Source organism: Heterocephalus glaber, unplaced genomic scaffold (assembly GCF_053883595.1).
Source record: "Heterocephalus glaber isolate CG9 unplaced genomic scaffold, H.glaber_assembly_v1.0 deba00001555, whole genome shotgun sequence".
Taxonomy (NCBI): Eukaryota; Metazoa; Chordata; class Mammalia; order Rodentia; family Bathyergidae; genus Heterocephalus; species Heterocephalus glaber.
The window spans coordinates 13,361,149-13,381,182 of record NW_028258346.1 but is presented as its reverse complement, the minus strand read 5'-3'; the positions used below and the strand labels follow the sequence as shown (position 1 = coordinate 13,381,182).

The following is a 20,034-nucleotide window of genomic DNA, read 5'->3' as shown; positions in this document are numbered from 1 at the left end:
AGGCAAGCACCTCTCTGACACCGTTCCTATTCTCCCAGAGGTTTCCCTGACGTCATCCTATTTGCAGACAGGACTATATTGTCGATATGCTCTTTCCTGCTTACCGATGAAGGAAAATGCTTTCTAAATGGGCATTTGCACCCATCAAAGAGACTTAAGTGTTTTTGACAATTTTGAGAGACAATCTAAATTCAAGGCAAATAATAATGAAATCCAGAGAGTTCGTATTAAATTGTACAATGTTTTCCTTTCTTATTGAAAGATCTACTGGCCCCAATTAAACTCTATTTCTAATGATGTGAATCCATTCATCTTTTGAAAATTTCAGTCTTTTTTCCTACTGGAAGACAAACAAAGAGGGAGACATGGACAGTAGGAATGGTAGATCTAAAGTCCTGATTTGTGTTTCCTTTTTTTTTCCTAACGGGCATATTTTGATAAAACACATTGGAATATATAAATTAAATAAAAACGCATAGACAGAATTATAATGTGCTACAATCTTTTCAGACAGAATTATAGTATGTTACAATCTTTTACAGTCTTTTCAGGGACGTTTTACTCACATCAAGATATGTGCATGGTCATGGCAATGTTTGTGACATGATACAAAATAAGATTTGGGAAGGTGAAATTTCTTACCTAGTGGTTTCCATGTGATTCCGTGACTCTGCTGTGCATTGCTTTAAGAAGGAAAGATAAATATCAATGTTAAGAGTCTTCCAGCAATTTCAGAATTTGAGGTTATTGATTCTCAATTTATTTTCTTTTTGGCTATTGGGCTTTCTGCTGAATAGACTCAGAATCTTAACAATATTCTTCCATTGTAGTTTTGTAGGCTTTTGAGTTGCCCCTCATGTACTTTCTACTATAGTTCATGTCTCCAATGGTTTCTTTTATTGATTCTTTCCAGTCTTTGGGAATGAAATAAATTATGATATGCAAAAGATTTAACATTTGGTTCTTCTTGAGGTTTAACTTAGAAGGCTGTAATGAATGGTTATGATGCAAGTTTCCTTTGCAGGTCCTGTATCGTCACCATTTTGGGAGTCATCTGGAGCCCAATGGCTACATTTTCAAATTTCCCCCTTGTGTTTTTAGCTTTTTTTATTATGTGCTAATTTGTGATGATAAGTATACTAAAAAGAGTGTTCTATTTAACAGTGGCAGTTCCTAAATTGTTACCCTCATAGAATCGTTTATCTCTTCTCCAATTTACAATTTGGTATCTAATGTTTCTTTTTCAGTATCAGAAAATGTCGATATTAAATTGCAATTTCCTTCTCCCCCTCTTCCTTCCTTCCTTCCTCTTTTCCTTTTCATTCTTTCAAATTTGATTAAATGTCTTTTTTCCTCTCTTATATTTTCTGCATTCATTTTAAAATAGCAATATCTCAGTACACCTAATTTACTGATCCCGATCCTCTTCCACTCCAGAATAAACCAATTCTTTGTTCCTCACTATTCCCATTCAGAAACTTTCCATAATACCATGGCTTTCTGGTCCACCGGGGCCTTTGACCTGTTTTGTGTGTTTTTCCTGCTCTATTCTGGGATGTAGGAGGCTTGACTGCTGTGGGGTAGGATTTTCACACCTTCACCTCAGTGCCTTCCAGATGCCACTGGGACACAGAAGCTCAAGATGGGAAAGGAGGTGAAGAAGGTCCGGGTGCTTCCCTTTCTGGGCCCTGACAGCTTTTCCTGCAGCAGCCCCACCACCTCCTTGACCCCTGCTGGTGCTACTGCTGGAGTGTCCCCTCCACAACTCATGTTGCGATTTCATTGCCACTATGATGGTGTTAAAAGGTGAGATCTTTAAGAAATGATTTGCTCTTAATGTCCCTGTTGTCGTGAATGGATAAATGTTGTTCTTACAGGTTGGGGTCAGTGGGACCCCTTGTCTGGGACTTTCTAGCTTCCAGACTGAGCAGTGAAACTTCTATTGTTTATAATTCCAGTCTGTGGATTTCGGTTATAGAAACAGAAAGCAGCTGAAGACAGCTGAGCAGCCATGGTCCTAGCTTCCAGTAGGTGATTCTGTCCCCTTTGTCTTCTAGTGGTGGAGTGACTTTCTGATGTCATGAACCTCTTCTCATTAGGCTGTCACCTTTCCTGTCAGCTACCACGCAAGTACTTGTATTCAATTCTTCCTTTTGGATTTAATATGATTTTTATTATTCTGATTAGCTACTGATGGAATCCATGTACACAACATGCTATTGGGCTTGTTTATCTCCCTATCACATTTTGCTTACTAGGTCTTAAATGTCTTCAGAGAAAGGACTCTGCTTCGTTTGGTAGCTCTCAGATCAGATGCAGCTGTTCTTGGCACATTTTGGTCATCATTACTTATTGATACATTTCAGTGCATTTGTCAGTTGCATAGATGAACATACATTATCAAAGTGCAGTGGTTTACACTGGTGTTGTGTTCTATTATTCTTGTGGCTATTTAGGATCCAGATCTTTATCACTTTTTAGAATTATAAACTTTATTAGTGGTCAGAAATAAATTGAAAGCTAATATGAAACAAGAGAAAGTGGGAAAGAGAAAAGTAGATTTTAGAAAGGAGAAATGATGAAAAAAACCCCAACAATTATCTGGACTACACATAACAAATAATTTCTGGATTACAAATAATTTCTGGTCTACAAATAAATAATATTCTGGACTACAAAGTAACAAGAACGCATGGAATTCATAAGAAAAAGCAAACAATGAAAACAATAGGGAGAGAAAGTCAGAGATTTCTCTTTTCTATTATTTATAGCATCTCAGAAATTCCTGCAGTGAGCTTGTAATTTTCCTTTTAGAGACCAGCAAGGTTTGCCACATTAGATAGACAGCAAATGTCTGCCACAGAACTGAGGTAAAGGAGGCAGATTGCCTCTACACTAACCTTATGGTGGAATAGCTATACACTTTAGTTGTGAAACTTCCATCTCTGAGAATATATCCTGGAATGGTCATGTTTGAAATGTAATAACCGTAGCCATGTTACTTCAGTTTTTACAACTGACACGTATGCATAAAGTGGTGATAATTCTCAGTTGTTGGAGATGTCAAAGAAGACATAGGTTAACACCTACTCCCTGGCCTGAGGGGTTATATTCTATTAGGAGAAACAGAGAAGTAAACACAGGCATGTCCAGGAGTTGTCAGAGAGGGTGTCCTTGTTCCTATGTGACAGGGTAGGCTTCAGAGAGCAGTTCATACTGGAGCTAACTCTTGAGACCAGTAGTAATTTGCAATATAGATCAAAAGTGGGATTTGTTCTAGCCAGAAAAACCAAACCAAACCAACAAACAACTAAATGAAACATGGCAGCCCTGAATATGGCAAAGTGTTTGAAATTTACTAGTGATTTAATAAGAATGAAACTTAAGATATGAATGGTATCAGAAGAAAGAAAGTCAGAAAAGTATTCAAAGGTTACTTCCTATATTTTATGAAGTACTGAGTTGAGTAGGTAGATGGAGTAACAGAATAAAAAAGATTAAGATGGCATAGTCTGACTTGGTTCGAAGGGACACCAGGTTAGGAGGAAGGGAGATTATTTTAAAGATTGTTGTGTGAGCCCAGGTGAAAACTTGTTGGGATCATGGGCAACTTAATGTTTTATGCTCAGTGAAACACAAATTACACTAATACCTAATACTTTTATATATGACAGTCATTTTAGTGTGAATGTGTATCAGCCTATAGGCACAGTGTAGATTTGTTTAGGGAAAATGAAGAGGGGCATAAGTTGCCTGTTGGTGATAAAAGTGATACATACAATACAGGTACATTTTCCTGATTAATGATATATGCACAGAAAAGGGCAACTTTTTCCAAGTCGTTTTTCATGCAGTGGCTTAATCTAATAGGATGTCAGGGATGCAATAAATCTAGGTGTTGTGAAAATAATTAGAACAGATGTTGTGGGGGTATTTTTTATGTGTGAAATAAAACCAACTGGTAGGCACAGACCACCAAATCCTTATGATTGAGGTGAATCTCTTTGATATACAGCATATGTTCCCTTACATATGTCCCTTAATGGATTTTAAAAATAATGCTAATTCATATCACCAAAAATACTCCATAAGCCAGACTGCACATATATACTCTACTGTTTATGACTGATTTAGTCCATCATTATGTTCATTATAAACAAGTAACCACCAAGGAAATTTGAAATGTGCCTTTGTTAATAAATTAGGCTATAAATTATTGTTGTCAGTAGTCTTTCTAAATGGAGACATCCTAATTATAGGCAAAATGTTGTGTATAATCTCAAAAGATTGACAAACATTCCTGAAATTTCTAAATCATCATTTATGGTTGGGACTAGCAATTCAAGGTTCAGAACAATAAATAATTATTGTACAGAATATTCATCTGGGAAGGCACCAAGCTTCTATGTTTTACAGCTGGAATGTTACGGTAGACCAGGGGACAGGAGTGTTTGTTCTGGGGGACAATCGAACAGCCTAGCTCCAGCCACCATCTGCTTGTTATAACATAGCTGTATGTTCTCATTTTTTCCTCTCTTTTATTATTGTTATTAACACACAATAAAAATACATTTAAATAGCATTAAGTTTGTAGCACAAACCAAGGAAATTGGGTCACTCAGTCTTTAATTTGCTCTATGGAAATTCTTTATTCCTTGTAGATGTTCTTTGGAATCTTCCCTTATCTTGCTGTTTAGTTACAGCAAAAGACAGGGACCTGGAAGAGGTAATTACCAACTTACATTTGGGCCTTTATTTTAAATTTAATTTACAGTCTTTTGTTCCTTTATCATCTAACTCCAGTTAGCATCAGAGTAATGGATTCAAGGATGTCTTTTGCATTAGAACTTATTATAGTTATGAAAGTTTATACTTTAACATAAGAAATAAAAATGTGACACATAATGTAATACAGTTGACTTAAATTCTCAAAACATATTAATTTATTAAACATTTATTAAGTTTATTCTCAGGAAGATATATTATTGTTCCATTATTTTATATTGTATGTGATATTTTGCCTCCAATTTGTTATATTACATATTAAACCCAATTAATATGAAAATTAATTTTCATATTTTACCAAATGTTTCTGTGCTCTGCAGATAGACTTTTTTCAAAATAAAAATGTCTTCAACAAAATAATACTGTTTTATATAAAATTTAGAGGCCGGCTATGGTGGCGCATGCCTGTAATCCCAGCACTCAGGAGGCTGAGGCAGGAGGGTTGCTGTAAATTCAAGGCCAGCCTGCAGTACCTAGTGTTTTCAAGGCCAGCCTGGAATACATAGTAAGACTCTGTTTCAAAAAAACACCAATAAATAAATGAAGGACTGAATAATAAAATAAAATTTAAAGTTTTCTACTATGAGATAAGGGTGGTTAGTGAGTTTGTATGGACATTTGTGTGTGTGTGTGTTTGCATGTGTGTGAGTACGTGTGTGTGTACATTTGCATGTGTGTACATGTGCCTTTTTACATAAAAAGGAATTATACCAGGAGAATACTTTTTAACCTTTGGGTGTGTGCAATATGCATACACCTATGGCCAGGGGATGTGCACATTCTTGTGCAGAGGGATGTTTTTGGATTCCCACCCTCCTGATGAGACAGCAAACAATTGAGAAGGACCGATTACTAGAAAAATGACTCACCAAGTTCAGTTAGAAAACTGTATGTCACGGTGTTTACAGCAGAAAGGATTTAATGTAGGGAATTAGTTATGTAAGTTTTAAAAGCATTGAGGAAGGAACAAGGAGAAATGAGATAATGCAAGACAGTGGCCAGAAATGATAGTGGAGCTGGAGAAAAAATAAAAGAGATGACAGCAAGCCCAGGACAATCAGACCTGCTGGGATTCTGGGGCTGGGGCACTGTGGCAAAGGCTGGGGCTTTGAGCAAGTCCTGCAGCTTCCAAAGCTGCTTCTAGAAGCAACACGACAGACAGGAAAGGAGGAGAGGGAGAGAGTGTGTAACACGCCCGTCCATGCCTCTTGACCATGGTCACCAGCCGGGCCCTTCTATTAGGATAAACTATGAAGCAAGCTGGCCGGGGAATCCAAACATGTGGATTTACAAAATCTTACCCCCAACATCACAGAGCAAAGGAGAAGAAACGAGAGCAATGTTAAGTAGCCAACTTCCCAAGTGAAAACAGAGATGCATGTTTGGCTTGTAATAGTGTCCGAAAGTGATAGCCATCACTATTACTTGAAAACACCTTTTAAATACTGTATTTAAGAGTTTTCATAATTTTTAAAATTTAAAAATAATCATCTTTTAAAAATAATCTCCATTCTTCTGAAGAAAAGCAGTATGTTGGATTACTTATTCATTTAACTGCAATAGATTTTTCTTAGGCAAAACTAAAATGCTAAGCATTAATTCTACAAGATGCCAGCATAGTTATTTGGACTTCCAAGTGGTTATTGATATTCCAAACACCTGCAAAGGGCCTGTGATGTCATGTTCGCTCTCAAGATATAAGGACCAACGTTGTGCTACTAGCAGCGAAAAGATTGCAGTCTCTCTAACGGGGGCAGGATTTAAATGTAAAGTAAGACAAATAATTGCAAATAGGAGCAAAATGTTAAGTTCTGTTTTCCCTGTTGTTTTCTTCCTTTCTTTTATATTCTGAATCTCTTGAAATTTACCCTTCTACTCAAAGAGATCTAATTGTTCCTTTGCCTATTTTGATCATAAATTAAAAATTATATCAAGGCATGTGAAAACATAATGTTCAATAGTTTTTTTTCCTTTTTTATATATCTTATGTCTAAGGGGATAGATTATTACATTTTTAATTTATTTCTAAATAATACATAAAACAAAACTGTGCACAAAAATGGAGTACCACCTACTGTTTTGATACAGAGTTTATTTCATTTTTAATGGTGGGAAGCTCTGGAAAGAAAGAAGCTGAAGCAGAGAGAAGAGTGGTCTGAGGAAAAGCCAAGCTAGTCTCACATCTGGAACAGATGTACTGTGGGAGGAATCTTGCTTGAAGCTCTGGGGTGGGCCTGGCAATTTCTGCCCTCAATAGCAGACGTGCCCACAGGACACTGGAGACAAAGTCCTCTAGAACTTCAGCCAAGTCCAAATCCGGGAAGCAGGGGAAAATGGCGGAAGCCATGTGCATGCAATTGTAATGTAATGCACTCACAGAGGCTTCAGCCTTCTTAGCTTCCAGAGTCAGAGATTTGAATAAAAGAGATTAACAAAACAAAACAAAACACTCCCATCTATGTTTGTTCTCTCTCCCTCTCTAGGGTTCACTCACCAGTCCATGAGACTGATTAAGAGGAGAAAAAGTTAGAATATATGGGTTCCATCCTAGACACCATCCAGACTCACTTCTGTCCTTAGTTATTATCCAAATGGCCTCATACTAAGTGACTACACGAGAATTCTCTATCTCTCCAAAGATTCCTACAGTTCTCATTCAAATAGATTTCAAGGGATGCTTTTTTATCCACAGCCTTCAGAGATTCCCAGATAATCCATATATATATATATATATATATATATATATATATATATATATATATAAAATTAATGGTGAGGTTTGGAAACTTAAACATTCATACCTAGTAATTAGTTTGGTAGTAATCAGGAAAATGCAGATTAAATCCACAAAAATAGATCACGTTATACCCTTCAGCTTGGAAATAATATGATGGCCTGATACACTTGTGGATCTGTGTGAATTTTTAATTCCTAGTGAGAATATAAATTAGAATGGCCACACCAGAAAACCATGGGCCATATGCAGAGATGTATGCACTCTAAATCAGCACCTCCATACTTTGGTACCAATTTTCTCGGGCGAACTCTTGTGTAAGTGCTCAGGGAAACCTGGCCAAGAATGATTCTGATGGCATTCTGAATAAAGTGTAAGGAACGCTTGTATTTAAGATAGTGTTTGCTCTGTGGCAGTGCTGGGGTGGTGGGAAGGTGGGGTGGGGTTGACCTGAGAAGGAGCCCACAGGTCAAAGTATCCAGGAATTACCCTGGGGGTTTCAGTTTTATTTTCTTGTCTAGGTACTAGATATACATCTCTTATTTGCATTTGTAACATTATTCGGGATACTTTCTAGGTTGTACCTCAGGATATGTCACATGAAATCATCTATTTTTGACCTACAAAATGACAATTTGATGTGATTCTAATGTTTCATTATGTATTGTAAAAATTGTTTGGAATTTAAAAAACATTATATTACATAAAAACAAAAGCAAAACACAACTAAAATATCTTTAAACTATTTTTCGAATAAGATATTCTGTAATTCCAGTGATTATGCCTGTGCTACATTTGGTTTATTGTAGGTTTGCTTCTTTAAACATTAATGGCAATTTGTAATCTAGAATAAAAACCCCGATGTGGTGAGAGGACAGCATCAAGGACTTGCTCTCTAGACGCCAGTATATATAAATACCCGTCCACTCCAAAAAAAGCAGAGATCCCATGAACTGCCATGGGAGGGGCTGAGGAACATGTCCACAGACTCAGGGTTTGGACAAGGTCTCTATTCTATTTTTTAAAAACTTAATAAATTATGCTTGTAGGGTCACAGAGTAAGTTAGATATCTTGGTGCATTTCTTACTCATTTTATTTTACCAATTGTAATCACATCAAGGGAGTTACAGTTTCACTGACAAAATATTCAAGCCTTGTTTATCCTTGCCGCAGGGCATTCTAAATATCATATTTAAAACATTTAATTTTCTCCTGCATTCTCTTGATTATTCAGTAGAAACCAGACCCTTGTACAGGCTGTTCCTTCTCCCTGGACCTCACTCTATGGATGCTCCACAGAATAGGCTTTGTCCCTGAGAAATTCCTTTTTTTCCCCACTAACTTCTCAATCTTAAAAACACAATGCCAACCACACAAGCAAACAATACATATTGTTGAATAAATCTACTTATTTCAAGGTTATTCTTTGTTTAAAACTTACTCTCTAATAAAATCTTGAAGCCTTTCCTGATGTGCTAATGCTCATGTGATTTCTTTATTTTCTCGCAGGTCCTGTCTCTGCCATTAAATTGTATGTGTCTTGAGGGCAGAGTCTTTTTTAAGGTAGGTTATAAGACTTGGCGTAATGCATTTGATCTGGTAACATTCAAATTCAGTTTGTGGCTATCATATGCTGTTCCTCCTTTTGGTTCTTGATGTTTTTCTGCTCGACTTTTTTCTAAAAGCAACTGTGACAAGTAGTCTGTGTCTAAATTTATGGGCAAGAGAGTAGAGGATTTGGGCAAAGAAATTATTGCTTCCACCTTACCGCCAAATTCTTCTAAGTATCTAAAATATGTTGCGTGTGATATGATGAATATAATAACTTCTCCATTAAAAATCTAATCGTGACTGCATTTCTGTAACTTGCATTATATCTAAAGGTATTCCTAGATCGATGAAGTGTTAGACCTGTGACTGTAACAATGGACCATGATTTGTCTTTTAAATTATGCCTCATGCATTAACATATCTGCTGAGGTACACAGCAGTTGTTTGGGACACCGTCATTACACAGTACTCATATTCCAAAGTCAGCTTGCAGAACATACCCCTAGTTTGTTGATTAGGGAATGGTGTGAGAAGCAGCTCAGCAGAATCAAGGAAGGGAATGCTTACAAAAGGAGGAAGGGAGGTCAATCCAGGTGAACTTGTCTTTGTCTGTTGACTAGCCCTGGTCAAAGTTAGCCTTTGATTCTCCCACTGAAACTGGGAGAGGGGGCTCCTCTTCAGGTGTTGGCTGAAACAACAGAACGTTCTTCTGGAAGCCTTGCATTTTCTTAGCCAAGAGAAATTAGAGCCATAATAGAGATGCAGCCTTCAGCTGTTAGAAATGATGTTAGCTCCAGTCTTTATAGACGACAGTTGAGGACTGGTCATGAGAGGGCTCAGAGGAGCCTGGCTGGAATTTGGTGAGGGAGAGAACTTCGTCACCTGCGCAGATTCCTACAAACAGCAAAGAATCCAGCTGGGACCAAGTTTTTGATGCAGCCTAGCCAATCAGATCTTCACCTTCTCTCTTGGCCTGGATACCTCTGCCTTAGTCAATTCAGGGCCAGGTAATCGACGACGGGAGACCACTCCTGTAGGTCAGAGCCTGCTGAAATTATTTAAACTAGCCGAACCTTGTCTGTCATGAAGAAAGGGCCACAGTAAGGGGCCTTCAGTAAGGGCCAGTTTGGGGCCTCTCCTGACTCCAGGTGTCTGCCTCTTGCTGGACAGTGGAGCTTTCTCCTGTACCCGCTGTGGCCTGTCTGATAGCTTGTATGGCTCCAATGAGTCTAATACATTTCTTCTTCCTTAGCCTCAGTCTCAGTCTTTCGTGGTTACACTGCATTTACTGCACCATACATAGGCAATGCTTACAGTTTTAGAAAGCCAGAGACTCCCTATTTTATATTCTTTTTGGGCATCCTCTTTAGCTACTCTATTTAAACCATTACTGCTGGAGTTCAAGGTCATCTTTCTTCAGCCAGTGCCTGAGTTGTAGAAAATTCATCTTGATGACTCTTCAGATCTGTTGTCCTCCATGCTGCTGAAAACATCATCTAAAATATCACTTCAAGGCTTCGAACCTTCCAGGAATCCATATTGCCATGAGCCCCCTACACAAGGCCTTATACAATTAGTCCTTCTACTACCGGTCCCTTCCCCACCCGGGCTCCTACCCTGCCTGCCGTGGACATTAGGTGCCTAGATGTTTATTGACGCTCAGTAATTCCTCAACCTCCTCTAAGTAAGTTTGCTTTCAAATTTGCTATCACTTATTGTCTGTTAGAGGGAAAAATTAACAATGGAAAATAGACAAAAAGATGGTAAATGAATAACCTCTTTCTCTTAATTATATATTGATGTCATACTTGCTTCCTTCCAACACCTGTTACACTATGAATCACCTTTTAATACAGACTAGAATGGTGTGCAACAAAATCAGAATGCTTCTAAAAGAAACTTAAAAAATTTAAAGAAATAACTAAACTTCAAAATGAACAACTGATGCAATGTGTATTGTTTGAGAAGATTATAAATTATGTCATATCCCTTTTATATCATAATTTTTGTTTTAATGTATTAGTTAAAAAATGAAAATTAAAAAGAATATATGTTATAATTCCTTAAAACCTTTTAGATCCCTGTTATTAATAACAGTTTATTTTTATAGGAGTGCCAGTTTAAAAAAATTTTAATGTCAGATACTGGTGCTAAGTATTTTGCACATAATTTTTCATTTAATCCTTTTATTCTATGAAATAGCAATTAAAATATCATTGCATAAAATTATATGATGTACCTGAAGTGCAGTAAGGTTAGGTCAACTTGCTAAAGGACTTACAATTAATAGCAACCTGGGTCAGAAATTTACCAGACGTTTTTATCAAATCTTTGATTGTAACTGTCGTACGATTCTGCCAGGAGTTTGCTTTATTTTAAAACTTTACTCCTAGTGATTAAATGGAAACTATGAAGAACTAATCTAAACTAGGATGTTTAACTTTAATTCTCTCTTCTGGTGTTTATCCTAGGGAAATAGCATTGCGTTTTATCAAATCATGGATTCTTTCTAGACGCTTTTTTATTTCTCTATAAAGTAGTCCTCCTATTCATGGGTCCAGGCCCACAGAGCTAAAACTGAGTGGAAAAAAGTATTTTGAGAGACAATAGAAACTCCTGTGGCAAAAATGATTCATCTGGAGGGGAGTGTGGGGAGGAAAGTCCTCAGACCCAGAGAGGGCCTCCCACTGGGCTGCGTTCAGCTCAGCAGGACAATAGCTAGGAGGCCAGCCAGGCACAGCCTCCTCCCCTGCAAGCCACAGAAGTTCTGGTTCGAATCTCTGTTCTTAGGACGTGAAGGAAGCATAAACAAAAAGTGCAGCTACCAGATGGGGAACCTTCTAATTAGTTAAGTCTGCTCTAACTTTTGGGCACCAGTTGGCAGATGCAGCAGATGCCAAGGGAGTAAACAGAATATGTTGGCAGCTTTGAATTTTAAACCAGTATATCACAAATAGATCCAATTTAGAAATATTTTCCCCTTTGGTTAAACTTTGTAACTTAATTTTGTCAAATGCCAAGAAGTTAGAGATAGATGATGAGACACTTCTTTTGAGGCATTCTTAATTTTTGCTTATAAATCGGTGGCAATGAAAGAAAGGTTTTTAGGCACGTTATCTCAGAATGTGTAGAGTACAGCAGCGATGCTTTGTGAAAGATTGATATTTTCTCCTAAACACAGATTAACGTGGCATTTGTGATTAGAAAACTATAAAATGTAAGTGCTGAGTTTTGGGAAAGCACATCTTGAGTTGAACTGGAACATTAAGGACTTTGGCATCTGCAGTCTCCATCCCTCGTCTTTCTGCATGGTAGGTGGTTCATGGACCACAGGCTCATTGAGCTAAATGCGATACAGACTCTGGTGATTTCTCTCGGAGACAAGCAAGAGGCCTCACTGTTGCAGTGTACAATGGATGTTGCAGTGTTGGATGTAGGTCATGTGTGTAATGAGGACGTATAGGAAAGAACATAGAGAAGAATAAATAATTATGCCTCTTTGGGTGGAGTAAGTTGTCACGAAGCTCTTTCTAGAAGTGAAAATATACAGTGGGAAGTTTTTTAAAGTAAGAATTAGCAAAAAAATAAGTTAGGAGAAGAGTTTCAGGCAGAGGCGAGATTAAAAATAGAGGCCTATGTTTGATAAAATGTCCATAGTGGGATAGAACATGGCGAATGGGATTTTGAGGAGAGAAAACTGTTAGAAGAGGTAAGTGTGGCATGGACTGAAAGTGGTGGAGAAGATAACTTCAGGGTTCTGATTTAGGAAAAGAAGTATATTGTGCTGCAGTTTATCAAGATAGCCAATGCAGGAGGAATATCAGGCTTTAGGCAATGGATGAAGAGCTCTGTTTTATAAATACTGAATTGATATCATTCATAGTGATTTAAATACAATTATTGTGAACATTGCGCTAATAATGATGATGATAAAAATGTAAAATTTATGTAGCATGATCGTCATGTGTGATACTGTACCAAGGACTTACCCATACAAATGCATTAGCTTTGTCACAACCTAGGACATATGTTCAGGTACTATGAAGAATTGGTCTTAAATAGTCTATCCAGTTTGAACCGAGCCACCATGGGATTCTGGTTGAAATGTCTAGAAACTAGCTGGTGATTTGTTTCTGAATCTTAGAAGTTAGGTAAGAGTCATATATTTAGCAATCATTTTTGTTTTGATGATAGCTAAAATTATAAAAATAGGTTTTTTTTAACCTATCCAGTGCAGTGGTTCTCAACAGACGAGAATCATGGATAGACTTAACCACCCTGAAACTGCAGTGTTTCATGGTGTATTTCTTTCTTGGTTGATGCTGTGCTTCACATAAAGTCTGGCAATCACTGAACTCTGATTCTTGGTATAGGTAAAGCTTTGATCTTTGAACTGATACATTTACATGTGTCTCTTCCAGTCCTCGTATTTTTTACCTCTAGAAAATGGCCTTTTGTCTTGTGACCCAATATGGAGGAGCACAGGGAAAGAGGCAGAAGAGAACGAACCACTGAGCTCATTATTCTTTTAAAGTGTTACCCCTCTCTGTTTTAACTTGGTCATTCCACTGTGTCTCTTGAATGAATTCCTTTCATTTCTTAGTAGATTTACACCCAGTGTCCCCTTTCTTTCTTGTCATGTATTCAATTGAAAATTTCAAATTAAGAATTTGGTTATGAATTACAGTTTTATATGTGCTTTTTACTTAGGTGTAAGGTATTTTTATAATCTGTTTTATCAACGTTAGGAATTTCCCAGATAAAGCAATGTGTAATGCATTGGGTTTTCCTTGTTACAAAATACAAACAAAAGCAAAAGTAAGAACTAAGAGTAATGTGTTTTGATATTTTGAAAATGCCCCAGAGATAAGCTCATAAATTTGAGTGAGATAGAGTACAAATTATGAATGCTTATGTTTGAATGCAGGAGGAAGTGTGCCCCTTCCCATCCCTAGGTAAATGTGTACAAGTTAAATACGGACAACCTTAGAGCACATGGATGACATTCTCTAGAAAGTATGAATGACAAAATTATAACCTCTCTTCAGGTCAAAACTCAGTCTTGTCTTGATTAATGCTGAATGGAATGAAAAAACAAGTAGCAACTTGAGCAAGGAAAATTCCAAAGTCACTTTAACATGTTCTAACACATTGCTTGTTGGGTACCAGGCCCATATGGCTTAACAGTGGCCATTTCTTCATAGACATCTCTATTGTGGTCATAGAAGCAACTGATATTACAAAGCATATCGTCAAGATGTTTTGATCTCCTTCATTTGACTTTACCAAGTCAGCTGAATATCTTTTACAGAAGATAAAATGTCTTGACTTTTCTTCACAGCATGATTTTGGCATTTACCATAAGACATCTTCGAAACCAAATTGTTTCTTTCTTTGGCTGAATATTTAAAAGACAATTGTTGGCTGTTTTGCCTTGGATAGAGGTAAATCTATAAATTCTTAAGCCTTGGTAAGAACTTACACAAGGGAAATATGAAAAATTATTTGTGGGTTGGTTGTTTCTTGAAACAAAGTTACTTTAGCATAGGTAAAACATCTTTGGAGTGTTTAAATAATTTGGTTTAGATAATTTATGAATAAGAACCTGAACAGCTTTAGCCTGTTTTATGTGGAACCATTCCTGAATGACTGGCATTTCATGAGCAAAGTACAAGCTGTGTTTTGGGGTCAAATGCGAGGGTCCTTGAGGTAAACTAATACTGGAAATATTAGCTTCATCACCTGTGTGCTATGTGGCTTTGACTTCACAGACGTTTAAAGGGGAATATAATAGAAGTTATCTCATAAAAATTGTGAGCTGTCATTGAATTAACATGCATATATATGTATGCATGAAATGTACCTAGCACAACATAATAGCCAATATATATTGCCTCTTGACTATTTATTTTGCTATGGTTCATAATAGAATAAAGCTTTTCAAAGCTGTTTGGTGAACATTAAAGTTTCAGAAACTTTTAGCTAAATCTTATTTTTATTTTAATTAACATATATTACAACTCTATGAAAAATTAATACAAAAATGAAAAGAGATATTAATCTCTATTATTTCCATTCCCATTTTTTTTAAACCACTGGGAACAGTTTGAGGTGTATTTTTCCAAATTCTTTTCTCTTCATACACACATAACTGCACTACACAAATACTTTAAAATATCAGATCATTACTTTGAAATTGCTTTAAAAATCACTTAAAAATAAATAACACATCCTTTCCAGATTATACATTTAGATCTGGCTCATACTTTTAATTGGGACATGTTATCCCATATATATTATAAATCCATCTTTTAAGTGCTACTAAGTTTGCCTCTAAATGCTTGTTATTTCAAACAAGGCAGCCAATAACATTCTAATACATTCATCAAAGATAAAAACTGGCCCCAAAGGGTTAGTTCAAAACTGCAGCTCCAATACTTTTCAAGCTTTGGGTGAAGATCTGGTGTAGAATCGGTTTTTATCAGTTTAATATCTGATATGCTTCATCCAAAGAAAAGGTGTTAAAAGGATTTTTAGAAATAGGAGATGAAATGGGGCTTGCTTCATCAACTCTGATGCATTGTCTTGGTATTAAAATACTTTCAGGGATTACGGACAAATTAAAACAAAAACAGAATTCAAAGAACAGAAACCACAGATTCATCTAGTTTGACTTCCTTATCATGTAGAAAATTTAAATAAAAACACGAGTCAACATTGATAAATCAGGAGAATTTAAATGAATTTCCAGAATTTTGGCTTCCCTAAAATACGTAAAGATCAACAATCTGTGTCTAGTTTTTCTACATTTAAATAAACAACTTTGACAAAGTAGGGCTTCTACATTGATGAATTCACGCTTTCTCCTCCTGTTACCATCTCTGCTCGCCCTATTACACTGCACTTGGTTGGTTTTCCTTTGTTAAGGGACCCGTGTCATTTTCCTACCTTCAAGTTTGTGATCCCTGAGATGCATCATGAAACACTTGGATCAGTATTACTAAATGAGAGAGTCGAAATATTGAGACTTCTGTGTCAAAATATGGATCATGCTACCTACTTGTTAGCACTGTGGAATCATTTTTTCAAGTTATATTTAAAGGCCCGCCTTGCTTTAAATATAACTTGACTTTTAAATATAACTTGAAGCTTTTTTCCTCCGGGCTCTCAGATAGATCTAATTGCAACATAAGTCAAATAGAAAAAAAAAAAAGGCCTTTTGCAGATCCTTGAAAAACAGAAACTTATTGCAAGGCCTGATAAACTGATGCTCAGGGGTAGCATGAACTCAGATCCTGACCGGAAACAGGATACATATCCTGCTGGGATCTGGGACGGGATTGGCTGAAAGGCTGGTCAGAGAAACGTGGGTGGGGCTCAGAGAACCAATGAGCGCTCTTGATGTCCCTAGGGAAGCCATGAGAATCCTAAACTTGCTGGAGTGGAACAAACATGATTTTCTGGAGCTTCTGGGCCCTCCTCTCTCGGAACCGGGCCGCCTAATAGGCAACGTTGCTGTTCCTGAATAGTCACTGTTCACATCGCTGCTGCAATGCAGGGTCACAGTGGGAATCAAAACTCCCTGGCCACGCTGTCTTCTTTCATCCACCAGTAAACTGAATGTGCCTCCCATGGGCCAAACCTTGTAGCCTCCAGATTAGGACAAATTCATTGGGTCACTTCACTGGAGTCCAAGCAGGAGGTGGAGATTATAACATGGCAGGAGCGTGCAAAGGCAGATCAACTAGTACAGGCTGTCTGGTCTCAATTGTCCTAAAACATTTGCTGTATTATCGTTTGTGATCATTACATATTTTTTCCTAAAAATGATATTAAGTTACCTAACCATGAAAATCTGTACTTTATAAACATTTATTGCAACAAGTTTAAATGATTAAAGCACACGTGGGAAAACTCCCACAAGATAGTAATCAGATACATAGAAAAGTCATTATCAATTTGAAAAACATATATATTTTTAAAAATTCATGTGGAATTCATTCAACTCTTTGCCTTTACCAACAATAAGATGAAAATATAATGAAAGCTTTTATATGCTGTTCACAAAAATATACCAGGAATAGATTTGTCAGGGGGACCACTGATGTACCTAATTAATATATCTGCCTAGGCATTGAGCAGAGTTTTGGGGAAAGGACCCTGGAAGTCTGGAGAAAACCTATTGGCAGCTTCCTGACAGAACTGCATGGGGTCTGGCCGGCTTGACCAAAGTCGTCTATTGCCCTGCAAATCAGGCCAATTGAGGTTCACAGCACACTACCCTCCACCCCATTTGTGCCAATTCCTACCAAGTTCCTGCTGCAACAGTTCATAAATCTGATTAAGCCACAATTGCCGCTTACTATGGCTGCTCAACATACTGAACATTAAGTAAAATAGTGAATATGACTATGACATGCAGTTTGTTTTTACAGTGAAATCTAGGTGGAATTCAGTTTTAAGAAAAAATTGAAAAGATGGGTTCCTTAAAAAGTACTACCAGCAATAGATTTAGCAATAGGAAATTTGGAAGCTGAAAAACTCATAAAAATATAACATTGTAAAACTTTTTGAGGATACATTCTGGTGAAAGCTGCTTTTAAAGTATTTTGTCTTGCAAAAAATAGAAAGTGGATATCACATTGTGGCTTACAGGTATGGTTTATGCAAAGGAGCAGGAGGTAGGGCTCTGATCTCTGACCATAATCTAAAGATTGTAAGTGAAGCATTTGTCTAACTTTTAAAATGAACTAATATGTAATACATTGACATCAAATAAAAAGTACTTGTGGGCATATTTTTTTGATTAATTAAGTAATTAGAAGTCCTGCATGAATTCAATGGGAGAGTTTCCTCTAATTTCATCTATGAAGATAAAGTATGCTTCCTGAAAAAAGAATATTTTCAGCTGGGACCTTGCTAGATATTTTATTACTTGTCCTATTTACTTAAGGAAGTGAACTCTTCCTAAGTGGGTAAATAAATTACATTAAGCAAGCATTTATTGAATTTCCATTGCCTTCAGGATAAAAGATAAGTTACTGATCATGACATAAAAGGATATTCATGATATGGTTTGTACTTATTTCTTAGGGTTTGCCTTCCCCTCCATGCCTACCCAATCCAATCTCATGTGGCTTTTCTTGGTGGAATATCGAGATAAAGTGCTAGGGTTTCAGGACCCTCAGCCTGTCTCCCTATTGTGTATCTTTGTACATTCTTTTCCAGGGGAGTAAAATGACTGTCTTGTTATATCAGGCATGTTTTGAATGTTGATTATTCAGTTAAAACTGTTCATTAAAAAAATCAGATTGTTTTATCTGCCATTTCTATACCAAATTCTCATTTTAAGTTAAGACAAAGATTTATGAAGAAAACTATTTTTAGGGGGTTCAGTACTATCCCTGGTTTCAGGCATCCACTGGGAGTCTTGGGATATATGGATAAGGAAAACTGTTGTATTATAGAATAAATATAATATGATGAGTCCATAAAACATGTTCGTAAAAAGATGTATAATCTACTAAAGTATTCATTATATTATTTGAAATGTCCATTACATGTGTTCCAAAAAACCCCTAATATAAGATATAGTGTTAGCTTAAACACATAAAAATAAGTAGATGGAAAAATAATGGAAAACTTTAAACTCTAGGTGGTGGTATTAGATTGCGGGTGCTGTTTTATTCTGTACTTTCCAATGTTTCAATAATTAAAATGTATTAACTTTGATAATTAATGATGAAACTTTTAAAAAAATATCAATAATTTGTTCAAGGGTCATGACCTGTCTTATGGGTTTTCTTGAACCATTGATTTTTTAGCCTTCGTGACTCTCCCTGCTGTGTTATTTTTCTATTACTCATATAAACAAATTTATTGAAGCTATTTCTTTCCTTGCGTGTCTCCCTAACCAGATAGAAAACTCTTGGAGGAAAGTGGCTGCTTCATAGTTTCTCTCTACAGTGAACACATGTTCTGGCCCCATCCTACACAAGTCTGCAGCTTGAGCAACTTAGGGTGATCATGATGACATCAACAAAGTCAGCAGCCTTCCCTAATACCTGGCAGAAGGAAACAAGGGTGGCACTCCCTACAATCCTTCCTAAAACCATTCTGGGAAGAGTTCATGTAATCATTTTAGCTCAAGACAGTGCTAAATTATTTTTAACATCATTGGGGTATTAATATTATACATGAAGTCAAGTTTTCCCTGAACTTCCTCCTGAGTTGCTTCATGTATTTTACCTTATGTGTTTTCAGAAAAAGGCTAAGGAAATTGCCACATTACTTTTCAAAAAATTGTAAGCTAGATATTGGAGTTTTATTTGTGTTTTTCACAATTAATAACATTTATCTTTAATTACTACCTTTTGCCAGTGCATCTTATATTTTACCTCTGAAGATTATGACATTACACTTGGCCCATGATTATTATGTTATGAGAGTTAAGGGAGTTTCTTAAGAATCTCTCAATTTCATGAGGAAACAGATCAAAAGCTTAGTTCTCAGACTAATGACCCAGTTGCCTCTTTTCCTGTGTTTTAGTTTAAATTAATAGATGTAATTGTAATTCGAGCACTTTGGTAGTCAGGTCTCTGCTGGACGATAGAAAATCAAAGACAAATAAGAAAAGACCGCTCAAAAAAGGCAGACTGGAGCTCCATGTTGTGTCCCAAATTGGAGTTCAGGAGCTACCATAAAGTGCATAACATTGCTCAAGCGACATTATTGTGAGAGAGGGCGGGCATGGACCCGCTGCCAGGCAGCAGGGGAAGAACAGGTGTTCTAGATGGCCATGTGTAGTCAGCCGGACTGCGGCAAGGGATGTGCAGAGACCTGGCAACGCATCATCCCTGAGCGTGCTCGGGAGGTGTTTCCAGAAGAGATTGGCCTTCAAGTCACGGAACTGAGTGGGGCAGATTGCCCTCCCCACTGTAAGTAGGCTTCATCTAATCAGCTG

General features: G+C 36.9%; 1 non-coding gene across 1 annotated transcript; it reads left to right on the top strand.

Annotated features, from left to right (window-relative positions):
- Positions 1-15,504: 15,504 nt before the first annotated feature.
- Positions 15,505-15,693, top strand: LOC147824097 (U2 spliceosomal RNA). The gene has a single exon (XR_015442943.1). It is a non-coding gene; the product is annotated as a U2 spliceosomal RNA (small nuclear RNA).
- Positions 15,694-20,034: the final 4,341 nt, after the last annotated feature.